This window comes from Capricornis sumatraensis, chromosome 1, assembly GCF_032405125.1.
Source record: "Capricornis sumatraensis isolate serow.1 chromosome 1, serow.2, whole genome shotgun sequence".
Lineage (NCBI taxonomy): Eukaryota > Metazoa > Chordata > Mammalia > Artiodactyla > Bovidae > Capricornis > Capricornis sumatraensis.
In genome coordinates this window covers 76412977-76426734 of record NC_091069.1, presented here as the reverse complement: position 1 = coordinate 76426734, position 13758 = coordinate 76412977, and the positions used below count along the sequence as shown (strand labels likewise).

The following is a 13758-nucleotide window of genomic DNA, read 5'->3' as shown; positions in this document are numbered from 1 at the left end:
TGCTCAGTCGTGTCCTACTCTTTGCCACCCCATGAATCACAGCACTTCAGGCCTCCCTGTCCATCACCAACTCCCGGAGTTCACTCAGACTCATGGCCATCCAGTCAGTGATGCCATCCAGCCATCTCATCCTCTGTTGTCCCCTTCTCCTCCTGCCCCTAATCCCTCCCAGCATCAGAGTCTTTTCCAATGAATCAACTCTTCACATGAGGTGGCCAAAGTACTGGAGTTTCAGCTTTAGCATCATTCCTTCCAAAGAAATCCCAGGGTTGATCTCCTTCAGAATGGACTGGTTGGATCTCCTTGCAGTCCAAGGGACTCTCAAGAGTCTTCTCCAGCACCACAGTTCAAAAGCATCAATTCTTTGGCAGTCAGCTTTCTTCACAGTCCAACTCTCACATCCATACATGACCACTGGAAAAACCATAGCCTTGACTAGACGGACCTTTGTCTCTGCTTTTCAATATGTTATCTGGGTTGGTCTAAGGAGTAAGCATCTTGTAATTTCAAACTGTGCTTAGGAAAATGTAAATATCAAAGAGATTAAAGCAGAACAGAGATGGAGAGATTGAGGGCTTGTATTTAATGTGTAAATGAATATTAGCAAAAATTATCACTTTCTACCCCCTTTATCTGGTATTTTGTTTCTTCATAGCATTTATCATATCATTTGTCTTAATACTAGACTGTAAGTTCCACAAAAACAAGACTTGGTTTGTACATTACTACACAATTAATAATGCCTAATTTCTGGTAGATGCTCAATATCTGCTCAATGAATAAATTTTTTTTTTCTCCTTTGTTAGAAGTGACAGGTTACATTGAGAGGTTTTCTATAAATAAACCAACTTTGCATTTCTGGGATTAGCCTCACTTGTGATGTATTCTTATTAATGTAAATTGAGTTTAACTTGCTGATATTTTAAGATTTTTGCATCCCTGTTAATAAGATTAAATTATATTTTTCCTTATACTGTCATAATTTGCTTTTGGTATCAAATACTTTTGTATTATTAATATATATAGTAGATAGATGTTCTAGAAATTTGTTGAAAAATTATTTTTGTAAAATGGACAACTCTTCTCTATAACTATAAAATTTGGGAGTTTGGTGTACTTTTTGGTGGGGGAGTTGGTACATGGGAATTTGTTTCTGTTTTCTATTTAGCATTATTGATTAATTTATTAGTGTTCTTTATTTCTAAGGAAATTTTGTCAAATTACATTTTTCTCAAAAAAAAAGGCATCTAAGATTCAAATTTACTGACAAAAGATTCATGAAATTATGATTTCTTCCAGTGTTACTGAGATATAATTGATATACAGCACTATATAGGTTTAAGATGTACAGTATAATGATAAGACTTACACATCAATACATCATGCAATGATCATATTAATAAGTTTACTGAACATCTATCACCTCATGTAGGTACAAAATACAAGAAAAAAATAGTTTTTCCTTGTGTAGAGAACTCTTAGATTTACTCTCTTAACAATTTTCATATATAACATATAGCAGTGTTCATCAAATTAATCATGTTGTACATTACATCCCTAATATTTAACTTGCCTTATAACTGGAAGTTTGTATCTTCTGATCATCTTCATCCAACTCCCCATTCCTCCAAACCCTGCCTCTCATAATCATAAAACTGATCTCTTTTTTAGTTAGTTTGCTTGTTTTAAGGATAACTGACCAACAACACTACATTTCTGGTGCACAACTTTCTATTTCGGTACATAATGAAATAATTATGATGGTAAGTCTAATTACTATCTGTCACCATACAGAGATATTACCTTATAACTGACTGTTGTTCAGTCACCCAATCGTGTCCAACTCTTTGCAACCCCAAGGACTGCAAGATGCCAGGCCTCCTTGTCCCTCACCATCTCCTGAAGTTTGTTCACGTTCATGGCCACTGCACTGGTGATGCCATCCAGTCATCTCATCCTCTGACACCCTCAATCCTTCCCAGCATCAGGGACTTTTCCAATGAGTCGACTGTTTGCATCAGGTGACCAAAAAACTGGAGCTTCAGCTTTAGCATCAGTCCTTCCAATGAGTATTCAGGGAAGATTGACTAGTTTGTTCTCCTTGCTGTCCAAGGGACTCTCAGGAGTCTTCTCCAGCACCAGAGTTCGAAGGCATCAGTTTTTTGGAGCTCTGCCTTGTTTAAGGTCCAGCTCTCACAATCATACGTGACCACTGCGAAGACCATAGCCTTGACTATACAGACCTTTGTCGGCAGAGTAATGTCACTGCTTTTCAACACCCTGCCTAGGTTTGTCATAGCTTTCCTGCCAAGAAGCAATCGTCTTCTGATTTCATGGCAACAGTCACCATCCTCAGTGATTTTAGAGCCCAAGAAGAGGAAATCTGTCACTACTTCCACCTTTCCCCCTTCTATTTGCCATGAAGTAATGGGACCAGATGCCATGATCTTAGTTTAACATTTAGTTAATATTACTGACCAAGAACCCTTAAAATTTTTTACTGTATCTGTGATCATATTCCTTTTTGTCTTAAATACTGCTCATTTGTATCTTTTCCCCCTTAATCCCTCTTGTTAGAAATTTGTCTATTGGTCCATATATTGATTTCACTATTTGTCTTTTCATTAATTTCTACTCTATACGCAGTCTTTTAAAAATTAGTATTTCTGGACTTTCCTGGTGATACAGTGGATAAGAATCTGCCTGCCAGTGCAGGGGACATGGATTTGATCTCTGGTGCAGGAAGATGCCACATACCATGGAGCAACTAAGTCCATGTGCCATAAATACTGAACCTGTGCACTGCAACCACTGAAGCCCACATACCTATAGCCTCTGCTCCGTTACAAGAGAAGCCGCTGCAATGAGAAACCTGTGTACTGCAATGAAGAATAGCCCCACTCAATACAACTACAGAAAGCCCGTGTACAGCAACAAAAACCCAGCACAATCAAAAATAAATATAATAAATAATTTTTTAAAAATAAGCTATTTTTAGGCCAACAAATGTCCATTCACCACATGAGGTGCAACATTAATTTCTGGTGTGTAGTGTTCTGTGTCAAAGAATTTTAAATATTTTGTAATTTCATATGGGATACTTTCTTGTCTCTTAAGCTACAGATACTTACTTTTCAAATGTAATTTTTAAAAGCTCATATTGTTATTGTTCAGAAGGTGTTTAAAAATAATTTAACTCATTGCTAATTTCTCAATGAAACTGAGGTCCAAGAATATGCCCAATAACACTAATTTCATGAAATCAGATAAAATTTCCACTATGACAAACAAATTTTACTTTTGTAACTTGAAATTTGCGTGCTTAAAAATAATTTATATGTTCTACTTGTGTGTCTATGTTTATATATGCACACAACGTTCCTTTAAAATCAAACTTATCACTGTATTGTTTAATCTTCTATATCCTTACTAAGTTTGTGAGGGACTGCTATAAATGTAGACCTGTCCATTTTCCAGTTTTATATTTTTCTTCATAAATTTCAAGTGTATTATTTATTCCACTCCATATTTGAGAACATGCCTAAGTAATGAGTTCTTAGAAGCTATTCTTCCTCATAAATGTGAAGACACGATGCTCCGTGTCTTTCAGGTTTGTTTTCAAGAAGCTCAGTGATATTCTGACTCAAGATCATTGGTATGTGACACTACCCTCTCCTCTCTAACAGCTTTTAGGTTTTTCTCTTTATTTCTGGATGTACTGTAATTTCACTGTGATATACCACAATGTGGGTCTTCTATCACTCACTGTCACAAATGCAATATTGAGAAATATTTTGAGAAATATTCTCAAATTATGTTTGAATTACTTTCTCTCAAAAGTTTCATTTTTTCTGAAACTCCTAGTATTTGAGAGTTGGGCCTCACAGACTGTTAATTCTCTTCTTTTCTTACCCATATTGTTGATCTTCTCATTCTAGTTTCTAGGAGACTTCTTTGAGTTTAACAATCTTATTTATGTATATTTTAAGTTCCATTTGAATTCATTTTACCCTCATTTTCCATTTTCATTCCTCTCCTTATACAAAGGCAACTATTCTAAAATGTTTAATATGACTATTGCCAAACAAGGATCAGTTTGTATACACAGTGTGATGAGTGGTCATTTTTCCTTGTTTTAATTTAAAAACTTTGAAAAAATTTATTATAAAACAAAAATACCTCTCCTAGTTGAAGCACAGCTGATTTGCAGTGTTGAGTTAGTTTCTGGGGTACAGCAGTTACTCAGTTATGTTATCTGTTGTAGTTCAGTTGATAAGTCGTGTCCAACTCTGTGCCCCCATGGACTGCAGCACACTAGGGTTCCCTGTCCTTCACTATCTCCTGGAATTTGACCCAATTCATGTCCATTGAGTCAGTGATGCTATCTAACCTTTTCATCCTTTTCCCCTTTTGCCTTCAATCTTTTCCAGCATCGGGGTCTTTTCCAATGAGTTGGCTCTCTGCATCAGGTGGTCAAAGTATTGAAACTTCAGCATCAGTCCTTCTAATGAATATTTAGGGTTGATTTCCTTTAGGACTGACTGATTTGATCTCCCTGCAGTTCTATGGACCCTCAAGACTTGAGTCTTCTCTTGGACCACAATTTAAAAACACCAATCCTTTGGTGTGGTTCAACTCTCACATCTGTACCTGACTGTTGGAAAAACCATAGCTTTGACTATATGGACCTTTGCTGGTGAAGTGCTATATCCACTTTTTAACACACTGTGTAGGTCTGTCATAGCTTTTCTTCCAGGGAGCAAGAGTCTTTTAATTTTGTGGCCTCAGTCACTATCCGCAGTGATTTTGGAACCCAAGAAAATAAAATCTGTCCCTGTTTCCACCTTTTCCCCATCTATTTGCCACAAAGTCATGGGACCAGATGCCATGATCTTAGTTTTTTGAATGCTGAGTTTTAAACCAGTTTTTCACTCTCCTCTTGGCCCTTCATCAAGAGGCTCTTTAGTTCCTCTTTGCTTTCTGCCATTAGAGTGGTATCATCTATATATCCAAGGGTCTTGATAATTTCTCCCAGGAATCTTGATTCCAGCTTGTGGTTAATCCAGTATGGCATTTTGCATGATGTACTCTGTCTGCATAGAAGTTAAACAAAATGGGTGACAATATACAGTCTTGTTGTACTTTCCCAATTTTGAACCAGTTTGTTGTTCTGTGTAAGGTTCTAGCTGTTGCTTCTTGACCTGCATACAGGTTTCTCACGAGACAGGTAAAGTGGTCTGGTATTTCCATCTCTTTAAGAATGTTCCACAGTTTGTTGTGATCCACACAAAGATTTTAGCAAAGTCATGAAGCAGAAGTAAATGTTTTTCTGGAATTTCCTTGTTTTCTCTAGGATCCAACAAATGTTGACAATAAGATCTCTGGTTCCTCTGGCTTTTCTAAATCCAGGCTGTACCCCTGGAAGGTTTTGGTTCACATACTGCTGAAGCTTATACTCTTCTCCATTATGGTTTATTACAAGATACTGAATATAGTTCCCTGTGTTATACATTAGGACTTTATCTACTTTATTTATTTTAGATTGTATCTGCTAATTTCAAACTTCTAATTTTTACTCCCCCATTTCCCTTCCCCTTTGGGAAACCATAAATTTGTTTTCTATGTCTGTGAATCGGTTTTATAAATAAGTTCATTTATGTCATAGGTTCCACATGTAAGTGATAACATGTAGTTTGTCTTTCTCTTAGTATAATCTCTAGAACCATCACTGTTGCTCCAAATAACATTATTTCATTTTTTTTTAAATGGCTGAGTAGTATTCCGTTATGTATATGCCCTATTTTCTTTCTCCATTCATCTGTTGATGATGGTTTAGGTTATATCCAAGTCTTGACGGACTGTAAACAGTACTGCTGTGAACACTGTATTACATGTATTTTTTTGAATTAAGAGTGTTCTCTAGAAATAGGCCCAGGTAGGACTGTGGGATCATATAGCAGCTCTATTTTTAGTTTTTTAAGGAACCTCCATATTTTCCAAAGTGGCTGCACCAATTTACATTCCCACCAACTGTGTAGGAGGGTTCCCTTTTCTCCATATGCTGTCCAGCTTTTGCTATTTGTAGATTTCTTAAATGACAGCCATTTTGCCTGGTGTAAGAGTATCTTATTGTTGTTTTGATCTGCATCAGTTCTCTAATAAAGAGCAATGCTGAGCATCTTTTCATGTGCTGTCAGCCATCTATACATCTCCTTTGGAGAAATGCCTGTTTAGGTCTTCTGTCCATTTTTTGATTGGGTTTCTTTTTTTGTTATTCAGTTGTGTGGACTGTTTGTTTATTTAGGAAATTAAGCCCTCACTGGTCGTATCATTTGAAAACATTTTTTCTCAATCTGTAGGTTTTCTTTTCATTTTGTTGATGGTTTCCTCTGCTGCACAAAAGCTTCTAAGTTTGATTAGTTTTCATTTGTTTATTTTTGCTTTTATTTCTATTGCCTTATGAGACTGACCTAAGAAAATATTGGTACGACGTGAAACAATGTTTTGCCTATGATCTCTTCTAGGAGTTTTATAGCGTCATGTCTTATATTTAAGTCTTTACTCTATTATGAGTTTATTTCTGTGTATGATGCAAGAGTGTTTTAACTTCACTGATTTATATGTAGCTGTTCAGCCTTCCCAACACCACTTGCTAAAGGTGATGAGGGATACTGACCACTTTTCCCTTTCACAAGATATCACACTGGGGACATTATACTCACCTAGTGAGTAAGAAGTAGCAGCTACTCTATAGACTTATTGGTAAGACATTTATGTACCAGGAAGTGGGAACTAAATCCAGCCAAAATTTAGGGAAGGGGCTTTCCTGGTGGCTCAATGGTAAAGAATCTGCCTGCCAATGCAGGAGACACAGGTTTGATCCCTGGTCCAGGAAAATCCCATATGCCAGGGAACAACTAAGCCCATGAGCTACAACTATTGAGCCTGCGCTCTAGAGCCTGGGAACCACAACTACTAAGCCCAAATGCCTTAGAGTCTGTGCTCCACAACAAGAGCAGCCACTGCAACGAAAAGCTCTGGCACCACAACCAAAGAATAGTTTTCACTTGCTGCAATTAAGAGAAAAGGCTGCACAACCTAGATAAAATTAAGTTTTAAAAAAATTCAAGGAATTTTAACTATAGGTTCAGTGATGTGGGCCATCTTGAGATATGTCCGAAGTCAAAGTAAGTTGTTGCATCTGGCTCATCTCACAATTAAAAAAACCAAAAACCCAAAGAGCCCAATGCCTAGAGATACAATAAGCTCTGGATTGTGGAGGTAATTCATTATTCATTCAGGTGTTAATCTGGCTCATTTACTGAGTGACCCCAAACCTGCTAATTTTGTGTGGCACCCAGAAAAGAGATGGCTCTGCAACAGAACCAAGCTGCTGTCCAAGCTGCTCTGACATGAGTCATAAGTGAAGTCGCTCAATCGTGTTCGACTCTTTGCGACCCGGTGGACTGTAGCCCACCAAGCTCCTCCGTCCACGGGATTCTCCAGGCAAGAATACTGGTGTGGGTTGCCATTTCCTTCTCCAGGGGATCTTCCCGACCCAGGGATGGAACCCAGGTCTCCCGCACTGCGAGCAGATGCTTTAACCTCTGAGCCACCAGGGAAGTGACATGAGTCATATGACCCAGCAAATCCAATGGTGCTTGAAATGCCAGTGCAGACATGGATGCTGTTTGGAACTTCTGGCTGGCCCCTATGGGAGAACTGAAGCAGAGGCCCTTAGGCATATGGAGTGAAGCCCCGCCATCCCCTGCACCTAACCATTCTCCTTGAAGAAACATCTGCTGGCCTGCTACTGGGCCTTAGTAGAGGTTAAATGTTTAACCATGGGCCACTAGGTTACCATGTGACCTGAGCCACTGCTCACCATGAACTGGGCATTATCTGACCCACCAAGCCATAAAGTTGGGCGTGCATGGTAGCACTCCATGATCAAATGGAAGTTGTACACAGGAGACAGTTCCAAGCAGGCTGTGAAGGCATAGTAAGTAAGCATCCAACCAGAACTCACAGATCCAGGAATCAAGGGGTAGAAATGGAAGCAGCATCACTCACTATTACTCCTAGTGACCCACTGGGAAAATTTTTGCTTCCTGTCCCCATGACCTTATGCTCTTACTGGCCTAGAGGTCTCAGTTCCAAAGGAAAGAATGCTTCCATTGGGAGACATGACAATGATTCCACTGAAGTGAATTTGCTCAATTGTGTGTGACTCTTTGCAATCCCATGGACTTGCAGCCTACCAGGCTCCTCCATCCGAGGAATTTTCCAGGCAAGAGTACTCAAGTGGGTTGCGATTTCCTTCTCTAGGGGATCTTCCTGACCTGGGGATCAAACTCAGGCCTCCCACATTGCAAGGAGACGCTTTACCCTCTGACCCACCAGGGAAGCCACTGAACTGAAAGTTAAAACTGCCACCTGGACGTTCTGGACATTCTCTTCCCATTTCTGAACCAACAAACCAAGAAGGGAGTTGCTGGGATGATTGGATCAAGGAAAAACTGGACTGCTTCTCCACGATGGAGGTAAAGAAGAGTCTATATGGAATACAACAGATCCCCAGGGGCATCTCTCAGTATTACTATGCCCTGTCATTAAAATCAATAGAAATCTACTACAACACAATTCAGGCAGGACTACAAATTGCCTAGACCCTTCAGGAATGAAGCTAAACCTTCACACCACACAAGGTATAGAACGACGACCAGCTGAGTTTTGCTGAAGGGCAAAGATAAAGCTGAAAGGGGAGTGCACAAAAGTAGTTAAGAATACCAGCTATGATCATATGACCAGTTACAGAAATGAGGACCATGACCATGAATATTTATTTTGATATGAACATGCTTGTGTGTGTATAAAGTAAACATCTTTGTTTTTCTTCCCTCTCTTATCTCTTCATCATTCAACAGAAAAATACTGACTTTACATTACACTATATTAAGTATACATACAAATAACATCACAGTATTTAAGTTATGGAACATCAAGGAGAAGAGTAAGCATCCGGGGTTAGCATCCTCCTCTGGAGAATGGATTAGTGTGTTTTTGGTTGTACGTAGGATAGTTGTATCATATTAAGTGGTAGTATGACTTTGTTATTGTCTTTATTTGGAAACTCAGTATGGTTTAAGGAGATGTCTGTAAGTGTCAGTTTGACAAGAGGGGGACTTGTAATGGTTAATTCTAAGTGTTGTCTTGGACAAGACTAATATTAATCAGCTAACTTTGTTTAAGCAGACTGCCCTCTATAATGTTGGTGGGACTCATCCAATCAATTGCAAGATTTGCTCAGAACAAAAAGAACAGCCTCACCAAACAAAAGAGAATACTCCAGCATACTGTCTTCAGACTTCATCTACACCATCTGTTCTCTTGAATCTGGCTGCTGGTCTTCAGACTGGAACTGTACCATCAGCTCTCTTTGATCTCCACCCTGCCAGACACTGCAGACTTTGACTTCCCAGATTCCATAATCATCTAAGCCAATTCCCTAAAAGCTCGGAATCTCTCTCCATATATGTGTGTGTGCCTCCACCTAACTGGTTTTGTTTCTCTGCAGAACCCTGATGAATACAGGTTTTTCATTTATATAAATGTTATTGTTACTAGTCCTTGGTGGCTCAGATGGTAAAGCATCTGCCCACAATGTGGGAGACCCAGGTTCAATCCTTGGGTCAGGAATATCCTCTGGAGAAGGCAATGGCAACCCACTCCAGGATTCTTGCCTGGAAAATCCCACGGACAGAGGAGCGTGGTAGGCTACAGTCCATGGGGTTGCAAAGGGTTGGACACGACTGAGCGACTTCACTTTCCTTTCTTTATTGTTACTACGTCCTCATTGTGTTTCTTACATTTTCCACTATGTATTATGTGCATGTGTACACCTAACCAATTGCTTCGAATTGCTGTGTAAGTCTGTGTATGTATGGATTGAATTGTGTCCCTTTAAGGTATGCTGAAGTTCAAACCTCCATACCTAGGAATGAGAATTTGGAAAGAGAATCTTTGAAATGTAATTAAGTCAAAAGTCAAAGATGAGGTGAACAGGGTGGGCCCAACACCAATATTCTTAGTTGCTCAGTCATGTCCAACTCTTTGAGACCCTGCTAGGCTCCTCTGTCCATGGAATTCTCCAGGCAAGAATACTGGAGAGTGGGTAGCCATTCCTTTCTCCAGGGAGTCTTCCCAACTCAGGGATCAAACCCTGGTCTCCTGCACTATAGGCGTATTTCTGAGCCACCAGGGAAGCCCCTTATATAACTCCAATATGACTAGTGTCCGTTTAAGAAGAGGAAAACACCATGTAAAGACATACAGCGAGATACACAAAAATTAACTCAAACGGATCAAAGACCTAAATGTAAGGCCAGACACTGTAAACCTCTTAGAGGAAAACTGTGGCAGAACACTCTGACATAAATCAGAGCAAGATCTTTTTTGACCCACCACCTCCTAGAGTAGTGAAAATAAAAACAAAAATAAATAAATGGGACATAATTAAACTTAAAATTTTTGCATAGCAAAAGAAACCATAAACAAAATTAAAAGACAACCCACAGAAAGGGAGAAAATATTTCCAAAAGTCCCACAAGGGATCAGTCTCCGAATTACACAAAGAGCTCATCCAGCCCTATACCAAAATAATAAACCACCCAATCAAAAAATGGGAAGAAGATCTACAGACATTCCTCCAAAGAAGACATATAGATGGCCAAAAAACATGTAAAAAGATGCTCACTGTCACTAAATTATCAGAGAAATACAAATCAAAACTACCGTGAGGTATCACTTCACAGTGGTCAGAATGGCAATCATCAAAAAGTCTACAAGTAATCAATGCTGGATGGGGTGAACCCTCCTACACTTTGGTGGGAATGTAAATTGGTACAACCACTATGAAGAACAGTATGGAGGTTCCTTAAAAAACTGGAAATAGACCTGCAATATGATCCAGTATACCTGACACTAACACAATACTGTAGATCAACTATATTCCCATAAAATTTTTTAAAAAGAAAAAGCCATGTGACAACGGAGGCAAAAGTTGGAGCAATACAGCTGCAAGACAAGGAGTGTCATGGATAAACAGCCACCACCATAATTTAGTAATGGATAAGGAAAGATTCTACCCTCAGAGTCTCGGAGGGACCACACCTTGATTTGGGACTTCTAATCTCCCAAAATCACTGCAGATGGTGACTGCAGCCATGAAATAAAAAGACGCTTACTCCTTGGAAGAAAAGTCATGACCAACCTAGATAGTATATTCAAAAGCAGAGACATTACTTTGCCAACAAAGGTCCGTCTAGTCAAGGCTATGGTTTTTCCAGTGGTCATGTATGGATGTGAGAGTTGGACTGTGAAGAAGGCTGAGTGCCGAAGAATTGATGCTTTTGAACTGTGGTGTTGGAGAAGACTCTTGAGAGTCACTTGGACTGCAAGGAGATCCAACCAGTCCATTCTGAAGGAGAGCAGCCCTGGGATTTCTTTGGAAGGAATGATGCTAAAGCTGAAACTCCAGTACTTTGGCCACCTCATGTGAAGAGCTGACTCATTGGAAAAGACTTTGATGCTGGGAGGGATTAGGGGCAGGAGGAGAAGGGGACGACCGAGGATGAGACGGCTGGATGGCATCACTGACTTGATGGACTTGAATCTGAGTGAACTCTGGGAGTTGGTGATGGACAGGGAGGCCTGGCGTGCTGCAATTCATGGGGTCACAAAGAGTTGGACACAACTGAGCGACTGAACTGAACTGAATCTCCAGAACTGTGAGACAATAAATTTGTTGTTTTAAGTCACCTAGTTTGTAGTACTTGGTTATAGAAGTCCTAGGAAGCTAAAATAATGTCCATTCACAAATTTCACCTATCTACATTCAGATGGTATACAGAATAGCTAGACTGCCTCCAACTTCCTGCTGCTGCAAATAATACTGCAATGAACATTCAAATACATATCCCTTATGAAACTTTTACAAATACCCTGAGGTATATGCTTAGAAATGAAATTACTGATCATAAGGCATCTGTATTCCTAACCTAAAGACAACTAGACTAAGCTCCAGAATGGCTGCAGAGTCTACATTCCTATTAACACACTTGCCATTATCCAGTGTAAATTGTAGAAAGTCCACCAATTTCTCCCTTCAAGAGCAAAGCCTTATTTCTCTAACCCTAAGTATTGGCTGGACTTAGCGACTTGTCTCTAATCAACATGAAAGTGATGGTATGCAATTTGGAAGAAGAGATCATAAAAGGCATAGTGGCTTCCCGTCTGCTCCCTTTTGGATCACCTGCTCTGGGGGAAGCCAGATGCCATATATCTTAGTCAGCTCAGGCTGCTATAACAAAACACTATAAATTGAGTGGCTTATCAACAAAAGAACTTTATTTCGTACAGGCTGGAAGTCCAAGATCATAATGCCAGCATAGCTGCATTCTGGTGAGGACATTCTGGGTTGCAGATGGCTGACTTCTTTGTATTTTTATATGGGGGAAGAAAACAGTAAGTCAATTCTCTGGTCTCTTCTTAAAAGGGTGCTAATCCCAATAATGAGGGCTTCACTTGTGAGCTAATCATTTCCTAAAGGCCCCACTGCTAAGTACCATCACACCAAGGATTAGATATCAACCGATCAAGTTTTTTTTTGGGGGGGGACACATCTAGTCCTTGGAACGATGTCTTAGGAGCAATCAGCCTTACAGAGCCACTCAAGCAGCCCTGTGAATAGGCCCATGCAGAGGAAAATGAAGACCTTCTGCCAATAGCCAGAAAGAATCTGGGTCTTTCTGCCAACAGCTGTGTGCATCAACCATCCTGGAAGTAGGTAGTTCAGCCCCAGTCAAACCTTCAAATGACAGCTCGACTTCAACCTCATGAGAGATGCTGAGCTACAACCTACAATGCTACTGGATTCCTGATGCATAGCATCTGTGAGATAATGTTTGTTGTCTGAAGATGATAAACTTTGGGGATAACCTGTTATGAGGAAAACGCATTCAGTTTTCTAGTTTTGTCCAAATTATAGATATAAAGTGGTATCTCATTTGTTTTAATTTACACTTTCTGACAAGTAATGACTGAGTATCTCTTTTAGTCTTATTAGCTTTGGGGTTCCTCCTATAAATATTGACTCTTTAGAAACTGTATGCATTTTTATATTAGGATGGCTGTTTTTTTCCTTTTGATTTTTAGGAGTTCCTTACATTTCCTAGATGTCAGATCCTTTGTTAGTTTTACATTTTACAAATATCTCCCATCCTATCATGATGTCCTTTCAATACACAGAACTCTTTAATCCTGATGGAAACACATTTATTCCTTTTTACTCACGCAATATGCTTTTAAAGTTTTGTACACAGGGACTTCCCTTGGGATCCAGTGGTTAACAGTCCGCCTTGCATCACAGGGTACATAGGGTTGGTTGATCCCTGGTCAGGGAACTAAGATCCCACATGCTATGGAGCAACTAAGCCCGCATGCAGCAACCACAGAGTTTGTGCACCACAACAAATACCTGATGTAGCCAAATAAATACAAAATTTTTTAAAGCTTTGTATACAAAAGTCCTTCCCTATTCCTATGTTACAAACAAAATCTGTCAGCATGTCCTTCTACTAGAGTCATATCCTTTACATTTCGTATCTGTTCATATTTTAAATTTAGAGCTCACTTTGGCTCTATGATACTCCTTATTTATGAATATAACCTCTATTTCAGGTTCCACAAATAGAATAG

General features: G+C 39.4%; 1 protein-coding gene across 1 annotated transcript in view; it reads right to left on the bottom strand.

The window, feature by feature from the left end:
* The window catches only part of FBXO11 (F-box protein 11), a 110374-nt gene that overhangs the window by 61630 nt on the left and 34986 nt on the right, over window positions 1-13758 (bottom strand). The gene's annotated exons all lie outside the window — the stretch shown is intronic.